Source organism: Acanthochromis polyacanthus, chromosome 8 (assembly GCF_021347895.1).
Source record: "Acanthochromis polyacanthus isolate Apoly-LR-REF ecotype Palm Island chromosome 8, KAUST_Apoly_ChrSc, whole genome shotgun sequence".
Lineage (NCBI taxonomy): Eukaryota > Metazoa > Chordata > Actinopteri > Pomacentridae > Acanthochromis > Acanthochromis polyacanthus.
This window is the reverse complement of record NC_067120.1, coordinates 19,834,850-19,841,675: the sequence shown is the minus strand read 5'-3', so window position 1 is coordinate 19,841,675 and position 6,826 is coordinate 19,834,850.

The following is a 6,826-nucleotide window of genomic DNA, read 5'->3' as shown; positions in this document are numbered from 1 at the left end:
AGAAAAGCGTTGGACTATTCTAAAGTGGCCTTCTATGAGCCCAGATCTGAATCCCATTGAACATATGTGGAAGGAGCTGAAACATGCCATGTGGAGAAGACACCCATCAAACCTGAGACAACTGGAGCTGTTTGCTCATGAGGAGTGGGCCAAAATACCTGTTGACAGCTGCAGAACGCTCATTGACAAATACAGAAATCGTTTAATTGCAGTGATTGCCTCAAAAGGTTGTGCAACAAAATATTAAGTTATGGGTACCATCGTTTTTGTCCAGCCCTATTTCATTAGTTTGTTTTTTTTAATAATTATGTTAATCAACAATTCAAAAGTGATGGCTGATTTTGATGATTTAATTTTCAATCAATTTTTATTTATTGTTACTTTTGTGAGTTTCAAGTGATTTCAGTGAGAATTGTGGGTTTTTCCTTCTTTAACTGAGGGGTACCAACAATTTTGTCCACGTGTGTATATACCAGTGGATATGTACATTGCTTTTTGCACTGAGAACAGTGTTCTCTGCCTTTCGCACTGTATTATCACTCTAGCAATTATCATTTTGCACTACTGTGTTTATATATTTTTTCTAGCTTTGTAAATATCTGTATATATTGTGTTATATCTGTTTTTATCCCTGCTATTTTTGTCCTCTTCTTCTTTCTATAGTTTTTTTTTTATTTTTCTCTTTCCCGATCCCCAGGGTGACACCAACAGCCAAAACCAGATTCTTTGTATGATGTGTATGTAATTGGTCATTAAAGCTGATTCTGATACTGATTACTCTCACTGCTGCTGTTTGATCCGGCTTTCTGCGTGTTATCATGCTGCTGTAACAAAGTGATTTTCTATAAAGGATCAACAAAGTATTGTTCTATTCTATAACTGCTTTAGTTTTTCTACATTATGTACATTTGGAGGATCAGCAAAGTAAGAATTTCATTGTACACTGTAATTGTAATTCCGTGCATACGACAATGAACCTCCTTAATTTTAATATCTCAAAGATATAGAGATAGACTTTATAACTGATAAATCAGTAAGTACATCCCTAATAATTCCCACTGGAGGACTAACTTTAACTGTACTCCTATGTCACAAGAATCTGGAAAAATTTGCACCAAACTTTTAGTTCACTTTTAAACTTGCTCTTATACATATTTATAGCTGTATACCAGTGAAACACTCATTCTATTTTTATTATAACCAGTTGACATTGTTTAAATGGATGTTTTTTGTGTATGAACTATCAGACCAAAGAAGAACCTGACTCAGATCCTGCTCATGTACTTGTCCAGTAAATCTGATTCTGACTGATTCTTCCCACATAGCAGACAGTGATGAGTAACTGTAGAACAAACTGGGAGATCCTGTATTAATGAGTCATTAGGTAATTATTAGTTCATGAATATCTGTGAATCGCACTGACTTCTTTTATTAATGTGATTAACTTTTAAACCAGCTCTAACTTTTGCTGAGCTACTTTTATTCTAACTTGTAAACGAGTACACATTAAGAACAAAACACTATTACTCTTACTTCAGTACAGAACCCGAGTATCTCTTCTGTTTACTAAATGTATGAATTGACACATGCCTCTCAGCTGACAAAATTCTGACTAATGTCTGCATATTGATAATATTTGTCACACTGGGTAACTTTTACCGCAGCTCTTTCTTTGCGAATGCAGGAATTAATTATGTAGGAATTGATGTGAAGTCTTCTTACACTTTCCTTACCTTTTCTTTTACTGGTGCAGAACATTGCAGGAGGTTTTATTATGATTAATTAAATATTGTAGTGTTGCATTATTAATTCTAATGCAACTACATCCTCTATCTTATTTATCATTATACATATTAAATGGCCTATTATCAGCTTTTGATTTAACGCAAACATTTGTGCATCTTGTAGCTTTGCTCTAACCAAAATCATTTCTTTTCCGTGTATGAGTGACTAATGGTTTATTTAAATCATGCTTGTTCTGTCTACCTAAACTGACTCTATAGGGGTAAACTGCTACTTTATTTGTAGATAAATGAGTGACGATGATAGAAGACATCTGAGGAAAACTAATAAAACTTTCCTCTTAAAATCTTTCTTTGTCAAGGCCATCTCTATGGAAACATGATGATGAATTAGTTCTTCTCTGTCACTTTGACCAATTACAATGATGAAAAATGCAAACACAGTTCGACTATTTACAGATTAAATCCGGCCTCGGAGCTGTTTGACAGGTTGACTTGGTATATTCAGAAACTTATCTTGAGCTGTGACATATTGTGTGTAATTCAATCAGAAAACCTTGAAAACCTTTGAAAAATGAACACATGTGCAGTACAAGGTTCTGCTAGTCACCTTTATCCTGCAGCTTTTTATCCAAGATTGTAAATATTAAAGTGACTTACCAGTTTAGGTCTCTCCAAGTAGAAAATTCTCACTAAAGAACCATTCCTTACGGCTTGTTTATTACATTGGGCGTCACAGTCAACCATAAAATATGGATATAGATTAGAATAAATCTCATAAAGAGTGGTTAAAGATTTCAGATTCGTGCACTTGGTCCCAGACTTGAGCGGTAGCACCAAAATAGCATAGAATTCTTGTTTCAATGTTTATTTTACTGGTTGCAGCATCTTTGTTTTTTGTGGTAAAGTGGATAATTAAAGGTCTTGAGTCTAACGGAGTCTTGCATATTATTGTTTCGTCTGTCTCCATGCCATCAGGTGTAGAATTCAGAGGTTGTGATGCAGTGACACGTGTAATGGTGTTAAGCTGGCTTATAAGTAGGTCAAGAAACATGAAAACTGTCATGGGGATCCCTAAACTGGGCTGCATTGAGAAACATTGAACACAACAGTTATTATCAGATAAAATGACAAATGGGTTTCAAAGTCATTGTGAATGTACACTCAACAAAAATCTAAACGCAACACTTTTGTTTTTGCTCCCATTTTTTATGAGATGAACTCAAAGATCTAAAGCTTTTTCCACATACACAATATCACCATTTCTCTCAAATATTGTTCACAAATCTGTCTTAATCTGTGATAGTGAGCACTTCTCCTTTGCTGAGATAATCCATCCCACCTCACAGGTGTGTCTTATCAAGATGCTGATTAGACACCATGATTAGTGCACAGGTGTGCCTAAGACTGCCCACAATAAAAGGCCACTCTGAAAGGTGCAGTTTTGTTTTATGGGTTGGGGGGGGTCCACTCCTCTTCAATGGCTGTGCAAAGTTGCTGGATATTGGCGGGAACTGGTACACGCTGTCATATACGCCGATCCAGAGCATCCCAAACATAGTCAATGGGTGACATGTCCGGTGAGTATGCTGGCCATGCAAGAACTGGGATGTTTTCAGCTTCCAAGAATTGTGTACAGATCCTTGCAACATGGGGCCGTGCATTATCCTGCTGCAACATGAGGTGATGTTCTTGGATGTATGGCACAATAATGGGCCTCAGGATCTCATCATGGTATCTCTGTGCATTCAAAATGCCATCAATAAAATTGACATCAGAAAACCGCTCACCCACATGATGCCACACACGCTGTCTGCCATCCGCCCTGAACAGTGTAAACCGGCATTCATCTGTGAAGAGAACACCTCTCCAACGTGCCAGATGCCATCCAATGTGAGCATTTGCCCACTCAAGTCGGTTACAACGACGAACTGGAGTCAGGTCGAGACCCCGATGAGGACGACGAGCATGCAGATGAGCTTCTCTGAGACGGGTTCTGACAGTTTGTGCAGAAATTCTTTGGTTATGCAAACCCATTGTTTCAGCAGCTGTCCGAGTGGCTGGTCTCAGATGATCTTGGAGGTGAACATGCTGGATGTGGAGGTCCTGGGCTGGTGTGGTTACACGTGGTCTGTGGTTGTGAGGCTGGTTGGATGTACTGCCAAATTCCCTGAAACGCCTTTGGAGACGGCTGATGGTAGAGAAATGAACATTCAATACACCAGCAACAGCTCTGGTTGACATTCCTGCTGTCAGCATGCCAATTGCATGCTCCCTCAAATCTGGCCACATCTGTGGCATTGTGCTGTGTGATAAAACTGCACCTTTCAGAGTGGCCTTTTATTGTGGGCAGTCTAAGGCACACCTGTGCACTAATCATGGTGTCTAATCAGCATCTTGATCTGGCACACCTGTGAGGTGGGATGGATTATCTCAGCAAAGAAGTGCTCACTATCACAGATTTAGACAGATTTGTGAACAATGGGCCTCATTCATGAAGCGTTCTTAAGAACAAATCTGTTCTTAGAGCCTTTTTAAGAAGATTTTTGGCATTCACGAACGTGTTCTTAACTGACCTGCTCTTAAAAGTAAGAACAAATTCTAAGAACACTCAGGAGTACTCTTGTGCACAAAAAATCTGCTCTTTTAGAATTTTGTTACAGTCAAAACTGATCCAAAAATTTTTATTTCTTTCTTAAAATGATTCAAATATTACCACAAATTATTTAATTTAAAACTAGATTTATTCAAGTGAATTTTAGTGATCAATGGTTTTATAGTTCAGTGCCAGTTAAACTCAAAATCAGATTTTAGATCTGAAGCTGCACTTGGTCCAGGCGTAAACTTACCGTGACGTCACTCGTTGGTTTCAACGCCGAGAAAATGAAGCCCGGATTTTGCTACTTCCTGGTCGCCGTTTTGGATTTTTTGGAGCCAGTGACGTAAAAAGCGTCATCAAACAGACTGGACCGGAGAGCAACTAGGGGCAGGATTGGCTGAGGACTCTCTTATCCCGCCCACGTTTTACCGCAGAGGCTTCTGTTGCTGTCTATCAAGTATAGCCACGCCCCCTGGCTCTGCCAACTTTAACGATTTATTTAAAATTCAGTATTGATTTATTTTAAAATCGGCCACCTGATCTCTCATTTTGACCATGAAAACTAACGGGAAAAAATCCAGAGCTGTAGAAAATCAGTCTATCAAATTGTATTTTTTCCAAAAATGCCTTGGGGTCTATGGAGCAAAAGCTTTTTGGAGCCAACCCTAGCAGACGGCGGGATATTGCAAGTTTTTGACACTTCCGGGTTTGCTTCAATTCTGGAGCCAGATGCTACGTCCACTATATATACAGTCTATGACTTGGTCACATTAACATGTTTGGAGGTCTGTGGGAGGTACAAGCGCAATGACCACTACGACGTGCACGCGCGATGACCGCCGCCACGTGCACGCGCCCCGGTGTGCACGCGCGCGCTGACCGGGGAGACAAGGCGGACATGGCCTGGGCAGTTTTACCTGTCACTGCAGCAGAGGCAGAGGGTGTTTTATTACGACACACACCCTTTCTGAGTATAAAAGTTTAGCTGTCTCAGGTCAGACTTTATTGGCTGTTTGAAGCTCTGTCATCTGCAGAAATGACCATCACTCTGGTGGGCGGAGTTTCACCTGCACTCCAGTGCTCACGTGTCTCAAACACGCTCTTGCTGCTGCCTTATAAGGAAGTTTAGAGGGTGTACCTTTTACATTTACAAGTCAATACAATGTAAATGTCATGTTAATGAGAGGGGAGGGTGTTCGTAGAGACTGTTCTTGAATCCGACGCATCTCCCTCCTAAGAACAGATTTGGCTTGTCAAGAACGCTTCGTGAATCCGACGTACTTTTTTCTTGGGAGTTCTTAAAGCCGTTCTTACGAACACTTTTCTACGAACGCGTTCATGAATGAGGCCCAATATTTGAGAGAAGTGGTGATATTGTGTATGTGGAAAAAGTTTTAGATCTTTGAGTTCATCTCATAAAAAATGGGAGCAAAAACAAAAGTGTTGCATTTATATTTTTGTTGAGTGTAGCTGAAGAGGCAAATCAGCACTTACTAACCAGAAAACACTTCCTCAGTCGAATGGTAAAGTGAGATGAATATTAAAAGGAAAAAACATGCATACACTGAGTCTTGCTCCTTACTGGAGCTTTACAGCTTCAGTACAGCAAGAGCAATAATGTGCTCTGAGGCCATCATACCACACCCCAAAATAAGCATTGTTGAGAAAGAAGTACCCACATGCACTCAGCTCCCAGAACGCTGCACGGCTGCAGTGTTTCCACATACAGGGAGTACACATCATTTTGTGGGTATTCTCTTTCCAGCGCTGTTGCAGCTCCCTTTGACGTGGCGGTAAACTCCACAGTCGAACCAAATTTACTATTTGTCAGCAGCAGTTTAGAAGTTCAACCACCACCAGTGTATTTTAAGAGAAAAGTGGTGGTAGACCTTGAGCTGTCTGCAGAAATGACAGGTAATCATTACCTCGCCTTGTAATGAGAGGCAAATTCAGTTTAGGCTGGATTCACTCTTGGATGATTAGATAGCTTGAAATCATTTGTTTCATGCGTGCATTACAGCCTGATCAATACTTGATCTTTGGCCAAAATCAATAAGTACTTCACAGTAAGAGGACTGAAAACATGTCGGCCGTTTTTAGGATATAAACCTTTTAAGTATCTCTTAAATTTGTCTGTCAAATTAATTGTGGCCAAGATTTTGATTTCAAAGATACTCCATCCTGTAATTACTCGCCAAGATATGCAGTGGAGTTATCTGTTAGCAACATTACTCAAAGACGGACTAATGGATATAGATGAAATTTTCAGAGAAGATCAGAAATTACACAAGAACCACTTCATTAGATTTTGGCAGTGATGCAGCTTATAGTTTGGACCCACAGATTTGTTGAAGATTTCTGTATCATTGCGAGATAGCGACACAGCGTCACTGTAACCATGACAAGAAGTGAACACTACTACTTCTGGTGTCTGCTGGCGATCACATGGTTGCGATCCTACTACAAATCCACTGTTCCCATCGGA